Source organism: Vigna umbellata, chromosome 3 (genome assembly GCF_029865625.1).
Source record: "Vigna umbellata cultivar VRB3 chromosome 3, Vumbellata_1.0, whole genome shotgun sequence".
In the NCBI taxonomy this organism is placed as follows: domain Eukaryota; kingdom Viridiplantae; phylum Streptophyta; class Magnoliopsida; order Fabales; family Fabaceae; genus Vigna; species Vigna umbellata.
Window position 1 is genome coordinate 9,795,170 of NC_142167.1, and position 16,989 is coordinate 9,812,158.

The 16,989-nt window shown below is 29.6% G+C and overlaps 1 long non-coding RNA gene across 1 annotated transcript; it reads right to left on the minus strand.

Annotated features, from left to right (window-relative positions):
• Nucleotides 1-1,349: 1,349 nt before the first annotated feature.
• On the minus strand, nt 1,350-2,010 carry LOC148201608 (uncharacterized). Its single transcript, XR_015785027.1, has 2 exons — nt 1,930-2,010; nt 1,350-1,744 (listed from the first exon to the last, which is right to left on the minus strand). It is a non-coding gene; the product is annotated as an uncharacterized LOC148201608 (long non-coding RNA).
• Nucleotides 2,011-16,989: the final 14,979 nt, after the last annotated feature.

Consider the following 16,989-nt stretch of genomic DNA (forward strand, 5'->3'; position numbering starts at 1 on the left):
TTTCATTAGTATGAAATGTTGAGATTTGGAAGATCAGATAGTTGTAAGGGTATGACAACAAGATAAGGATTAGAGTTTGAGAGTGTGTGTTGAGAATATGAAGAGTGAGATCGAATTAAATATAGATAAAAGTTAGTCATGATGATTGTTTGGATTAAGAGGAATATAGTATGATTTAATAGATAAAATATGATATGATGAGTATAATAAATTAAAAAAATGTTTTAATAGATAAAATAAATTATTATCATTTTACTACTGAAATAATATATGATAAATTTAAATATAAATAGTAAAAATTGTGATAAAATGAAATTAAAGTTATTATTTAAAAGTATAAAATTATTATTATTATTATTAAAACCTAAAACCATTACCTAACCATGCATAAACCATTACCTTCATTCATTCAGAAACAATTCAATAACATTTTCCTGCAATTCCATAATGGATTCTCATCAACATCTTGTGGTATCAGGATCATATATTCAAACTTTGGCATATTGAATTGAAGCTAAAGTTTTCTGCACCCCATCAAAAGTTCCTGAAAATGTTTTTCACAAAAGGAGGGGTGATTGATTTTCGGAAAAAAATTTCAAATATTGTTTAGTGTTTTGAAAAACAAATTCCGAAAGTGATACGGTGTAGGAAAAAAATATAGCATGCAAGAAATTGCCTTGACTTGAAACACATATTTCATATTTATGTTTCTAAATTTCATCGTTAAATATGTTGTATTTTTGCTACTAAATCAATGAATTGTTATTTGATTACATATGAAGTGACACTTAAAAGGTGTTTAATATAACAATTTACATTAATTTTGATTATCTTTAGTTTGTCTTTAGAGTAATGTCTTTGTGTTACTTCTATTTTATCATCATTGTTGTTACTCTTGAACATATGTTTTAAAGACACAAGTTGATTCTTCTTCTTTCTCTTTTAATCAAGTTGCTTCCACATTAATAATATTGATTGATACCTTAACTTCTTATTATGACCGTAATTACAATTTTTTAATAATTAAAGCAACATTAAACTCCTTTTCATTTCAAAATTATAATTAAGCAAATATAACGAATTAGATTATGTTTATACAAGTCTTTTTAAACAGCTAAAAAAGTTCATCACAAATTAGAATTAATTTTTAAATAAGTTGGAAGTAAAACTTTGAATATTTTTTTTTTAAATTACTTTGTTTTATATACAAATTAACTTAAGTTAATTTTAATTTATAGAAATTTAATTATATTATTTTCATTTTTCAAAAATTGTTAGTTGAAATTTGTCTCTATCAATCAATTCAATCTAATAAAGATGATGAGCTCTAATATAATAAAAGGACATAATGAGACATGAAACAATCACATTTTATTAAGAACTAAGAATACATGTGAAAAGGAAGTTGATCATCAATTTCATCCGAAGAAGATGACTCAATTTGAGGATGCATGGTGTGGTGGTGGTGCTTGGTGGTGATGTGGGTGGTGGTGTGATGGGCCATGGTGGTGTGGTGATGGTGCTCGGTGTGGTGGTTGATGGTGGTGTGGTGGTGGTGCTAGGTGGAGTGATTTGACAATATCAGTATGGGTTGCAATTAGATGTGGACATTGGCAAACATGTTGAATGCATACCGCTGCACAACCACAATTTTGATTATGACACCCAATCTGACACTCCCTATCGTTATCACATGGTGTTCTATAAATGATTCCTCTTGCTTCTGTCTTCATCGTGCACAAATCTGCATCACAAAAATCTAATTAAGAACAATGCCAACTTAATTTTTCAAATAAAACAATAATGTTAATTCCACACAAAAACTATGTGAAAGATTTCATAGTAAGAAATCAAATGTGTAGTGTAGAAGAAAATGATTTGTTTGAATTGAGAAACTAAAGAGAAAGTGAAAAGACCATTATTAATCACCTGAAGTCATGATGAAAAGAGCTAACAAGAATGTCATATTGACAATGAAACATCTTGAAGACCCCATGTTGTTCACTCAATATGTTATTCAACCACAACGATTCATCTATTTATATTCAAATGGTGGAAGTAGTTTCACACAAAAAGCCAACAAATAATTATTATATTCTTTAATTAGTCTCTCTGTTGACTTATACACACTAAATGAAAATTTAACTCTATAAATTTAATAATGTTTTAATATTTTAATTAGTAACTGAGCATGCACATTCAATACAAATTAATTCTATAAATTTAATTATTTTTCAAATATAACTATCGTATCCGTATAGATATACCAGTTTTTTTTTTAAGTTGTGCAAAGTTGACCATCTATTAAATTAACTTTTGGTAGTTTAACGTGAGTTACTTGAATTTTTATTTTTACCTTTTTTTTGGAGTATTTTATTTTTTATTTTTTTTACAATATTTCATCTCATTCCGCTTTCTCCCCCATATTACCCCTCCACCACCTTCTTCCTCCTTCCATTTCCTTCTTTCTCCAAAACACAACCAACCAACGGAAGAACTATAGTGGTTTTCTAGTCATGAAAGTCTGTTGTCTGGACCTCATAAGACATATACGAAAAACTATGTCTAAATTAATCAATCAATAATTGTTTCTTTTTCTTTAAAATGTTGTTATTTAATGATATTTTTTCGTTTTGAAAATAAATATTTTTTTCTTTTAACAATTATTATTACTACCCTTAGTTAATCTAAAACTATTCTATAATTAAAATTAACTAAAAAAATTATAAAAGATTGAATATGTAATTATATTGTTTAATATTTTAAGTAATATATAATCAGTTATTCCTTTCATATTATTCTATTGGAGATGGTATGCTATAATTTCCAATAAGAGTTTCAAAGAGTTACTTTCCAATAGAAACATTATTTAATGTGAGCCCCATGTACATGATGTTCTCAAAAACTCAAAAATGGTTATATAAGATCATTAGAAAATTGTAGAGTTACATCAGACATATTTGAAAATTATTTTGATTGAAAAGAAACTTATATAATCAATTCCCATGAAAGAAAGTTCTAACGAACTTTTATATATATAAATATATATATTTCACAAAATTTATATAACTTCTCATAAGAATATTTCAAATTAAAACTGTTTTTGGTGTGGAATTAAGTCTTCTTATCCAACTTATTCATGTTTAATTGATTGCTCACAAATTGTCAAATTGATCTCTAAACATCAAGTGAAGATGTCAACAATGATACTGATGACGGCAATGCATTATCCACATACCCTATGCCATTTTTGTCAAAAGAATCATCAGATGAAGAAAGATTAATGATATATATTATTACCTTGAATAAGAAAATGATCAGTTAAGTCAAAAGAAGATTAAGGAAAAGGTAAAAATGATAGGTCAGGTTCACCCCTATTTACAGGAGCATGTATCCCAACTTCCTCCTATCCTCTACCATCATATATGCTCACATATTGAAAGCAAAAGACTCTTTATATTAAAATTTGAAGGTGTATGTAAAAAGGAGACCTTAGGTTGCTTATATAGCACTAAGAGCTGAAGTAGGTAGAGAAAACTAAAGGATGTGGGACTTCGAGGCCTATGAGTCTAGACAACAACTCTTAAGGCTGTTTTAAGTCCCACATCTCTTAATTCTACAACCTCAAGGGTAGAATCTACCTAACTCATCCAAAGATCAAAACTAAAACAACACATGAGATAACTTGCATTACAAGCAACTAAAAGGTGAAGAGACTTATTTATTCTTCTTTCATTTAACTCCAAACTATGTGAAGTCACACATTGGTTGCACCTTAAAGAAAAAAAGAATATGTAAGCTTCTTTACAACCAAACTAAGAGAAAGAAAGTAAAAAGGAAAAATACAAGCCATTTGAAACCTATACTACTAAAGGCCAAAATACAAGCCATAAAACCTATTCTACTCTTTTTATTTCTTCATGTTTTATTTTAATCTCTTTATCCTTGCACTATCTATGATCAGATCACGCTGTCTCCCACATTCAAGTCTTATATCTACACATGTCACGCTATGTAAGAACTCCTTCCTCAACTTCTAATCACATGATATCTTAGCTTATGTAACTTAGGTCACCAATGAAACAAAATGATCTATGATACAACATAAATATCGATACTTGATATCAAAATCAAACAACAATTCACATATTATCTCATACGTGTGATCATAATCCGTATAAGTTTCATCATTCTCATGTGAATTTCAAATCATTGCACATCTCACATATACATCTTGTCTCAATCAAAACTCATCACATAAATTACTTCATCTCAATTTGAATACTAATAAATCAAAATAATCTTCAATTGCATTAATATAATATCTAACTAAAACACAATAATTAAATATAAAAATCAGTAAAAGATAAATCATTTTACCATTTAAAAATATTTGAAAACTCATTTCTTTGAGGTTTGTAAAATATTCTTTTGCTCAGACAACATTTGGTTCGCTCGACTAAAAGCCTCATAACATCAAGTGAATCTTGACTCACTATAAGTGATTATCTTACCTATAATTCACATGCATTGTGACACTTATATTGATTGATTATATTGCATATGCTAAGATTTTACTCTATTTTACCTAAAATTCATTAAAAGTATTTGAATATAAACATGTGTGGTAAATTAGTGCATTTCTGGATCACATTTTGCTTTAGCATTGAAAGACAGTTTTAAGAAGATTCAAATTTTTCTTCCAAAGATCAAGTAGAGAAAATGGTGCCTGAGCCATGCGAAGAAAACTTCACTATAAAGTAATCTAAAGCACCCACCCAATTCTAGAGCTCAATCATGGAGGAAACCCATTATTGAAGAAAAGCTTTTGGGTTGAACATCACAAAAAGGGTTTAAGCTGTGAGGATGCATGGAAGGAAAGCTCACAAGATAATCCCCCATGTTTGGAGCTACAACCAAAGACCCAAAACTTTATAAATTAAGGGGTAGACCACCCTATTTAGATATCCAAATTCTTAGTCTTTTTCTAGACTTTCTCTCTCTTCATTTGTAATATCTTTTCGAATTATAGGAGACATAAGATTGGGCAACAACTCCTAGGATTAATTATTAGAAACATCATGAGTTATTGAACGTCGAAGTGTTGGGATTGGATGTAGCTCTTTGAATTTATATACTGGTATGATGTTTTATTGTTTTTTTAAGTGTTCTTTCATAAGTCATTGATTCAATTTGCATTTCACGTGTGGTGAACTGACCAATCATCCATTGCATATATAACTCGAGTTAGGTGAAATCTAATTTGTCTTATACATTCAATTGAATCATCTAATGTTGTTAAATGACAAACATGCATTTATATGTTTTAGTTGGTTAAAGAGTTTTGATCTTAAAGCAAAAGCCTTTTCACTAGGACGTGGAGAAGCCACCCTATGTTGGAATGCTTTTAGGCCCTAAGCTGTAGACATGGGTCTAGGATTACATTAGTGTACTTCTAGGAACAATGAATGGACCTTGTTAATCCAATAAAATAGTAACTATGCAAAGGAACAATGTAGTGAAGTTTAATCCCAACACATTTTATATCATTGAGTCATTCGATTTTAACTTTGAATTTGGATCATCATCAGTTTACAACCAAACATTTATTTCACAAACCAAAATAACATCATGTGTTTTGTTAAAAAAATTGATCAAATCCCTATGGATACAACACTTGATACTACAAATGAATCAATGCACTTGTTGGTGTAATTGCTCCCAAATCGGGAGGTCATCACTCACCCAAAGAACAACCATTAGGGGATTTTATAAAAATTGTTTCATTTAGTGAGAATAAGGGTCGCTTAATGACTCAAACACTAAGAGAGCTTGCCCAACGAAACTTGACTAAACTAATAATCAATTCTCTTTAAGCTCTTAGGTTATTTATAAAACTAATTTTTCTCAATAAGATAGATTTGCTCGCGTAACGAGTATGCATAATTCAGAAACCTAGAAGGACATATTTGATCATCAAATTATCTTAAAGTGAGTTTTTCTCTTCATTTTCTGTGCCAAAAGTGATACATGCACAATAGGAGATTGAACCAATTTGACTCAAATAATCAAAATTTAAATTATCCAAAATACCCAACACAGCGCAAACAAGTCAAACATATAAATTTCAATCAGTCCATTAAACCTTCATAAAATCAACATTTATCGATCATATCACTTCTACATTCGAATACTCTATCATAATTAATCTAGCTTCCTTAACATAAAATTTCTATTTCCAAAGCAAAATTTTCAAACTCTAAGCACTTAAAAAACTTACGTAGCAAGAACAAGGTATCCAAATATAACATAATTTCAATATAGTATAACACAAGTTGAAAGAGTTACTTTTCTTAAGTACCTCATCAAAATTGATGACAAATCCATAATGAAATTGAGAGAAAAAGGTTTGTATAAAGTAAATAGAAACGTACTTTGTTTGAATGAAAATATGGTCGGTTAGAATTGATCCTTAGATCCTCAACTATAACTTAATGTTAAACTTTAACCCATTTATTGTTGGATTTAAGGTATGTCGTAGATCAATTTTGTCCAATTAGTAATAATAAAATTATGTTTGTTATTATTCATTTCATTGTGATATTTATTGAATTCATATGATAAGGTCCTTGATTAAAATTAAACCCTTAATATTATAATAGAGATTATAATAATAAAAATTAATTCTTATATAATTTTAATGTAAATTGTTTTTATCATAAAATTATTGAGGATAAGACATCATTAACCCAAATAAATTAACATATGTTAAATGGTCTTTATTAGATAAAGATTAAAAGATCACATTTTTTTAATTACACATATAAATGGTATATATAGAGATATATGACCATTGAACTCATTCAAGGATAATTGATATTCATTAATATTACCTTTGAATTTTCCATAAGAAATCCTTTTGAAGAAATATATAATATCCTGAAACTTGAGATTATCATTAAATTTTTGTGGGATTAGCGATTAATGTAACATCTCCAAAATTTCACACTGAATACTTCATAATTTATTTATATTAACATTACATGTACGGTAATATCCCGTAATCTCACATTTGAAAATTTATAATTGATATATATATCTATACATATTTTTGAAACTCAGATTTCAACTACAAATTTATAATTAAAACTCAAATTCTTCTAATTTATTCTTCTATTTCTTTCTTCAACGGCACTGGATCCGACAACATTCCTTCATCTGCTCCCGTATAACGAATTATACGATCATCGCACATACACAAACACAAACAAGTAGGGTGAGCTAACATGCAACAAATCATTTATAAAACATGCATAATTACTTCGATACAAACATCATATAATAATTATGTCAGACACCCTCATACCATCGTACCACAATTCCTATTGGACACTCGTCCCACAATACCCAATAAACACCACAATACCTAAAAGACACTCATCCGGATGATAAGTTGATGAGCGGTCACGGGAGGTTATGCACTTGTAATGACTTCTACTTCTTCTTACAAATACACTTCCAAAATACTTCATACCATTCACAAGGTTAGTCCCCTCACTATGTCCAAAATCGGCACATAGACCAGGACCTCCTGCTCCTCTCACCACATAATTCATCCTTCTCAACTTGAAACTGGATGATTATTAGAGTATCAGGATAACCTTCCAACTACGGGACCCTCAACATCAACATATACACAAATACCATAACATTACTGAATCTCTCCATGAGACTCATACCATACTCATATTCCTCAACTCACATTATACACTTACAAAATCTCCCCATAATACTCATATCATGTTCAGACGCATAAATTCAATTGCAATCTAATAAAATACAATCATCACAATTATAATTCATAATTTCATATCTACCACAATAACATGAATTCACCAGACATTTCCATTCCAACAAGATATATTGCACAATAATTTAACAGTACAAAATCTGTTCAATAGGATTTAAGTTAAAAACACGTCGAGTAGACTTCTAGGAAAGAGAGGTGCGTCACAATGGACAACTTAAGTACCAAGTCTTTCCTTAGCCAAAGTGTTCCTCAACTAGTTTTTAACAAATTTCTTATTTACAGATTCAAAACAACAGCATATAAAATTAACATCGAATTTCAATATAGATATCAAAAAAATAGAAATTTAAGCAATATTGAGATTCCTGAGAAGACACGAAATTAATATCTCTAAATCTGTAACTCCGATTTCAAATCCGAACGGTCAAAGTAATTCACTATGTGTTAGAAACTACAAATTAAAATTTCAGGTTGATCCAACGGTTAACTAGATAGATATTGAAGTTTTACCGAGGTAACTCAGGGACAAAATTTTAAGTGGTTTTCGGTTATACTCAAGATGCGGAACAAATTCCTCTAAGCACAGACATCTAATTACAAATCTGAACGGTCAAAATGACTTAATATGTCTTATGAACTACATACTAAAGTTTGGACTCAATCTAACGGTAAATGAAATATATATGAAGTTTTTACCATGATAACTTAAGAATAGAAATATAGTGTTCATCAGATTTTTCAAACTTTCAAAATTAATTTCTCAAAACATAGACTTCCAATTACAAATCCGATCGGTCAAAGTGTAGTAATATATCCTAAGAATCATATATCAAAATTTTCAGGTTGATCTAACGGTCAAATATGTCAGAATCTATATTTTTCCGAGAGGACTCAGTAACAGAACTACAGGGGTAATTAATTTACTCAAACATGTAGGATTTATTTCTCCAAGTACAGACTTCTAATTGATGATCCAAACGGTCAAAGTGAAGAAATAGGTCTTAGGATTCATATATTAAATTTTTAGCTAAATCCAATGGTAAAAACAATTAAAAGGAAGGTTTTACCACAGTAATGCAAAAATAAGAAAACTCTAATCATGAAAACTAAATTTATACAAATGAATAGATAACTACCATTATCAAAACTTTAACATATTCATAACTCATATTCATGATCATAACATGTATAAAAATCATATATAGAAAGGATTAGCTCCCCTACCTCTGTTCCAGACTTAATCTCGTGCTTTAGAAATTGTTCCCCGAAAACTTCCAGAATTTCCCTTTGCAACTAGAATTTCCTCCAATTCTCTTCTCTCAAATTTTTTCTAAATTTTTGGTGCAAATTTTCAGCCTTCCCCATGCTTTCTATTTATAGTCCAAAAATTTTACTATTCATCATTTTTTTTAATATTATTTATTATTTTAATTTCACCACTTACATAATGGATTCACCACTTACATAATGGATTCATAATGGATTCTTTAATAATGACTTCACATTTTATAAACTTATTATATTTTTCATTCACAAAGAAATTTACTACTACTAGTAATAAAATTGTTACTATTAAGGTAAATATTTTTCATGGGTCTTACAATTAATCAAGGAAGAATCCATCAATCTTGATAATGAGTTTTAGCTCTATATAAATAAAGACCTTCGATAAAAAAAAGAAAGAAATTTCTTAAGTCATTCATCATGTATTAACTTATTGGAATTTGACATTTATACCATATTCTAGAGTTAAAGATAAAAAAATATTATATTAATCTTGTAGTGGTTTTATAATAAAAAATATTTCATACTTCATACTTAAGAAGTGTTGCTAGACGCCAACCTTGATGAATAAATTGATTATCGGTTTAGTAATGAACTTATAGAGTCACACACTAAGGAGTGTTCTAATATTTGTTAGCCAGAAAATTATTATTGTTTAAATTAAAAGATTTAATTTTAATTAATTAATATTTTTTTCTAAGTGGAATATTATTGTCTTTTTTGCTAGCACCAAAAATAAAATTAATAAAAGTTTAAAATATATATACATATATAAATTGATTAAATAATTGATAAATCAAAATTTAAATATGATTTAATAAGATTTATTTTGTTACCAGAAATAAAAATTGGATTTGTTTTCTATTAGACAGAAACAAAATGGCAAATGTGGATCTGGGTGGTTTTCTGTAAGATAGAATAAAACCAACTTTACAAGACACATAACGTGAAATGCTCATTTTAAATAAAAAAACAAACCCTTTATTCACTTGAATGGATTTGGAAGAGAGTGATGGAGTGAATTTGAGAGGATTTGAAGATAAATTTTGTTGTTGTTTATTTGTTTGAATTTGGAAGTAAGTGAGAATGAATTTGGAAGCAACATTTGTGAGAATTAATGTAGGATTTGATTGATGTGACAGATTAAAAAAATTTACTTCCAAATTCACTCTCATTTACCTCGAAATTCACTCAAATAAACAACAAAATTTATTTTAAATTCTCTCAAATCCACTCAATCACTATCCCCAAATCCATTAAAGTGAACAAATATAAGTGAAGACGTCTTGGTGTGAATACATGCCTAAGGCGATAGAGAAATTTCTAACGACTTAAATTATCAACATGATAGCTTCTTAAACCCTCCCACAAAATTTGAAGATTGTCCCAATCTCACATTTAATTAATTATCTTAATTTCTTCCACTAGTGCAAATCAGAGATATGAAAACGGGTTATACGTCTCGGTTTTTAGAAAACCGAAGCATATGTAGAGGCGGTGGCATTTTTGAAATTTTGACGAATTTATACGCCTTGGTTACAAAAGAACCGAAGCATAAAAGCAAAATTAACTCGGTTAAAAGCAAAACCGAAACCTAATGCTCCTGTAGTTTTTTGAAATTGTCCAACTACCTCGGTCCCCCCCCCCTTCTCTCACCAACCGAGCATATTCCGAAATCAAAAAGGTAATTTACCCTAATTTCGACTTGGGTATATCTCCATTCTTTTCTCTCTCTACGAAACCCAGAGGCAGCATCTCTACGAAACCCAGAAGCAGCATAAAGCTTCTTCACCGCGGCAGACGAGTGCGGCGAGTGCGGCGAGTACGGCGAGTACGGCGAGTGCGGCGAGGCATGGCGAGGTGGCGGCGAGGTCGCAGCAAGGTGGCGGCGAGATCGCAGCGAGGTCGCGGCGTGGTCATAGCGAGACCGTAGTGAGGCCGCAGCGAGGTGGCGACGTGATGGCGGCAAGGTCGCGGCGAGGGGATCCTGGACCGATGGCGTTTCTGCAGCGGTGGGGTTTCTGAAAGAGTTTAAATTCCATCTTCTTTCTTCTCTCTTCTTCACCACGACAGACTCAATGTTGGCGGCAAGCGCGACGAGGCACGACGAGGTGGCGGCGAGGTCGTGGCGAGGTCGCAGCGAGGACGTCCTTCAGCGGTAGCGTTTCTGCGAGAAGGGGAGGCATCAACCTTCAGGCGGGGGATTGTTTGTCGGGGTTCGAACCGAGGTCCGAGAGGGAGTGGTTCTTCGAGATGGGTCGGGTGGTTGCATGCGGAAGAGCAATTTGTCCAGGTGTGGAAGCAGAGAGGGGTTTGTGGAGGTGGCACATGTGAAGGTTCCGGACACTTTGAAGGTGCGTGTAGTGGCAATGATCGAAATGAGAGAGTGCAGAGAAGATGCTTGAATTGGTATGCAGAGAAGGTTGCGGCTTACCAAGTGCGAAGAGAGCTCGGAGAGTGGATGCTCTTGAATTGGGTATGTTAAAATCAGTTATCTGTTCAATTGGGTATGTTAATTTTGAATTGGGTATGTTCAAATCAGTTATCTGTTTTGGATTGCTCCTTATGATCTTGAATTGAATTGGGTATGTTAAAAGTGCTCCTTCTGATGTTCAATTGGGTATGTTAATTTTGAAATCAATTATATGTTCTCTGTTCTGGATTGCTCCTGATCAATTACAAAAGAAGATGGAGCGGCTGGAAGAAGATGGAGCGCTGGTTGATGATGTTTTTGAATGGTGATTGAAGAAGGGAGAGCCGCCGCCAACTTTGGAGAAGAAGAGTGTCCCGTGGAGAAGAAGAAGGAGTGTGACGACATGGTAGAAGTCAAGCACACTACACTTCACGCTCCAGCTCCAGCTCCGGCCAGCAAAGGATGGTGTCCAAAAAGAAATGAGTAGAATGTCCAGCAGAAATGTGTGTACGTGATGGACAGCAGCAACAAGGGCACGTGGAAAATGACAAAAAGGAAATGTGCAGCACTAGAGTATGAGAAGAGTGGAGTGGATGCTGGTGCACGTGAATGAGACCGTTGGAAAATTAGTGTACAAAAGAATAAAATGAATAAAAAAAAAAGAACCTACGGCCTCGGTTAACTTTCAACCGAGTCAAAATTCTGTCTTTTTATGCCTCGGTCCAAGAACCGAGGCAAATAGGCTATCACTTTTTACCTTGCCTAGATATGTTTCGGTTCAGAAACCGTTGTCTATGACACAAAAGAACCGGTGTCGTTTCCCCTTTCTGTACTAGTGTTCCTTGTTCAAATATCCAACCATTGCTTAAAACATCCACAAAATATTCTTTAAATGTTATAAAAAACACTCGATTTACTACAATATATTTTTTATAATAATTGTTTTAATTAAAATACTTAATACATTAAAACCACAATACCATTTCAATATAACTTGAGATATTTTAGAGATCAAAACAACGTCAATAACTTAATCTAAATTACTGTCATCAATCAAATACAACTTTTCAATTTTAATTTTTATCATAAATTTTTTTATCACCTAATTTTTACAAATAATCCATACAAACAACACTTCTCATTTAATCATTAGAATTCACAAATAATCCAAAAAAAACATTGAATAACTCAATTTCAATTTCATCAGAAAAACAACTAATTTTTTTTATGTATTTATTATTGGGTTTTAGCTATTCAAAATTGTATTATCACAATATATATATATATATATATATATATATATAATATATATATATATATAATATATATATATATTCAAAATAGTTAATCAAGTTGATTTTTTTTACCTTAAAACTACGTGTTTTCATAAAAATTACTCCAAAGACTTAGAAAAGTAAAAAAATCCTAACTTGTTATATCATTATGAATCTAAAATAGTAGAAATTCATTTATTTGACCCATGTTTTAAATGCAACTACAAAGATTACACACGGAAAAAAAAAATAGAAGACTAGAGATATTGTAAAAAAGAAAGACTTAAGACTAAAATTTGATCTAGTCAATTGTCATATATTTTATCTTCTTTATGTGTGCTTAGATCCCAAAAAAAATTAAGAGAAAATGACATAATTTTTTTTAAAAAGATAAATTTATTTTAATTATATACAATCTTCATAACTTTTAATGAGAGAAATATTTTTTATTCTTCTAATTTTAACTTTTTTCATTTAATTTATAAAAAATAGTCATCACAAATGGGACTAAAAAAATAATATTTCTTCATTTTCTATTAAAATCTCATAAAATTTTATTAGACTTAAAAAAATATAAATATAAAATGATAAAAATGATTTAATTTAATTTTCTTATGCTCTAATGTTTGGAAGCATTTTTTTTACAAAAATTAAAATAATGAACAATTAAAATATAAGATAAATAGTTAGCTGAAGTTTCTTTCCCGTTAGCAATTTAACTTCAAATTAATGTAAACTATATTTATGAGTAGAATCAAATTTCAGAATGAATTGAAATGGAATTTAAAGTTTAGAGTGTCTACTTATAAAATGGAAAATTAAGTTTTGAAAGTCAATTAAAATTTAAAGATATTTTTTGCAACATGAATAACATCTTAATATTAATTAGGCTACACTTAAAATTTGGGGATAGATTTACAAAAAACAATATTGCCCAAATATTAATTAAGATGGAAGTAGAATTATAAAAAGAACTCGTATGATTAGTAAATAACTTTATTTCTTCATCACGTAGTTAGAGGCTTAATCTCTATTCTGTGTATATGAAAATAATTTTATTTAGTTGGAAGAGGTATTAATATTTTTTTAAAAATAGTTCACACTCTTCTTTGACCAACCAATATTATCCTAATTTCAAAGTTCAAAGTAAAATTTAAAGTTGACCTTCAACTATTATAGCTATTAACAAAGAATTAAATTATATTGTATGATTTAACAGTTGAATTTATAAATAATAACTTTAAGAAAAACAAAAGGTGAGGTGTGATGCTAATGGATCATTTACATATTCCAATTTATTGTCCTATGCTAAAAATTCAAACTACATTATTAAGCTATTATTTTATGAAAAATTAACTAATCACATTAATAATCACATTAATTACATGAGACAATGACCAAATTTAGACTTTTAAAAGTATTTGAGGGCATTGATGTTAATTGATTTTTCTATTATTGCTAATCAAACCTAAATTGAGTAATAACGAATACAATTTTAATTTATTTTACCATGAATATTGATATATTTATAATTATTAAAAATATGTAATTACTTAATATTAAGATTTGACTCAATCGTTATTTGTATCTTTGTTTACCATTTTACAACTTTAAGATAATTTTATTGATAAGTTTTTTAATTATTAATTAGCTTTTTAACTCTCAGCTGCCTTTTCAATTTTCAACTACCTTTCCAACTAATTTTAGAAAACATAGTATAAGGAGAGTTGAAATGTCTACTATAACTAAATAGTGAAACTTATGGTTTATGTATACAATTCTAAACATAATAATCACAAAACAAGACATAAAAAAATACAAAATATTTACAAATTGAGAAATAATTATAATACATGTTTTAAACACTAAGAAAAATAATAATATGAAATAATGACACCATTTATAAAGAATTATACAACTTTTCAACTTGTTTAATGCAATGATGTTTTAATATTTGCAAACTAATATTTAAAATAATTGATTAATAACATTTGTATTATTCTATATGAGGGAATACTATTATGAAGAGTTATTTATATATACATTTTTTGTTGCTATTTTAATATTGATATATGTGTATGCTGTGAGAGACATGCTTATCATTTCACACATGTACAACTTTCATTGACTTTAAACTTAATCTTTATTTTATGCACCTTTTTTCTCTCTCACGTATTATTTATTTATTTGATGTTTTTTATATATGAATTCCGAGATTCTTTTATATTTTAGAGGAAATTGATGATTTGGTTAATGCATGTCAATTTATATAATTAAATATTTTCAGTAGGAAAATGACAAATTGAACCTTTTAAACATAAAAAAGACAATGAGAGATCAACTTTGTTTAATTTTAAAAAAAGTATATATAGAGATCTGATTAGCTTTTTAATAAAAGATTACAATTACATGTTTTCTTTTATTATATTTTCTTTAACTAAATATCTTTTTAAAATTATTTAGAAGACCCTTCCAAGAGGTACTTGCCGTTAATAATGGTGCAAAATTACTAGTAAGTTTGAATCATTATTGTATTCAGTTTTTTTTTTCAAGATCTATGAAGATGTTATATTGGGAAAAGTTTATACTTAATTAGTTTTTAAATTTTTTATTTTAGAAATCTTAAAAATATTATTGAACAATAATTTCGAACTTGATAAATGTTTTTATAATTTTAATCAATAATTAAATTCATTTAATTCACAATGTACATAAAAATTCGTATCACACTTAAATTGGTTTTTTTAATTAAAATAATTTTTGGAGTTTTCAAAATTAAGTTTTTAAATATAATTATTACATGAATTGAAAGAATATTATTCAAACAAGTGAAAACACGTTAATTTTTTTTATTTTTAAATAATTGTAATTACAAATGGTAAGAAATTAGAAAATAGAGTATTAGAGTACATAAGTGTATTAAAATAATGAGACAGAGTATTTTATTATAAAATAATCTTATAATATAAATAAAACTTTCTAAACTCGGTTCATTATCTAAAATACTTTTATGTCTATAAAACACTTTTATCTTATCTTTCTCTCACTTTTCTCTACTCTTTCTCAATCCTTGATCCATTGTTTGACGATCAAAAAGTACCTAGGCGATCACGGCGTCGAGGTCCACCTATTTGCCCGATCAATTTCTTGATTTGAGCAGGTAAGTTTCGTTCCTTTTTTCTAGGTTTTCTTGAATTTGTGTTGTGCAAAGAAATTTGTCTTTGCATGAGAAGTGTGCCCTTCTTTCTTGACTCTTAGCTTAATTTAGGTTCTAAGCTTGGTTTCCTATCACCAATCGGTGATTTGTAGGTTTTTCTAGAGTTTCCTTACAGTGCAAGCTTCGTCGAGGTATTTCTTTAGTTGTGCAAATTGGATAGAGGTAAGGGAAGTTAGTTAATTGATTTCAAATGTGTGTATGCGGTGTAATTTGATGGTATGCGGAGATGAAATTGTTTGGATGTGGATGTTAATTTGACGGTTGTGATAATTTAGGTTTTGTAGTGAAATTGATGGATTTTATGATGATGAGTAGTCGATATGCATGATGAATCTGTTTGTATGTGTGTATGAGATGTTGAATTTGCACTGTTGAAGGAATTTGGTGTTGATTGAAATTGTTGAAAGAAAAGGGTAACTTTGATAGTAAAGTATTTTAGTCTAAAATGTGTCTTGAGGAAGGAAATGGTAAGAAATGGTTGGTGAATTGTTTCTGTACAATTGAGATTTAGTATGAACTCATGTTCTATCATTTAAAATGGTATAAATCTGAGTTTTGAGTGTATGATGGTGATAAGGTAGAGTTCTACTTGGGTTAGAACTCAATTTGAGGAAGTGGAGTAGTGAAAATTTGAGTTTGGGGTTCTGTGGGCAAATAGGCAGTGTGGATAGTCTTGGTAAGTCAATTGAGACTTGTTAGAGTCCCTAAGTTGCTTGGAATTGTGTCAAAAATGGTAGAATTCAATTTGAGTCTCTAAGTTGAGTTTTTGTAAGTTTTTAAATGAGATTTTGAGTCCACTTGTTTAGATTGAGGATAAAAGTGTTTAGACAACATTGATTAAGTATATTTAGGTATATAACACAATCTAGGCGAGTTAGAAGTTGGGAAAAATAGTTGAAATTGGTAAACTTGGTGTAGGTTGCGTAATTATGCAAATTTGGTGTTGCAGATTATGTAGACTCACTGAGCGAGTGGTGTCGCTCAGCGAGTG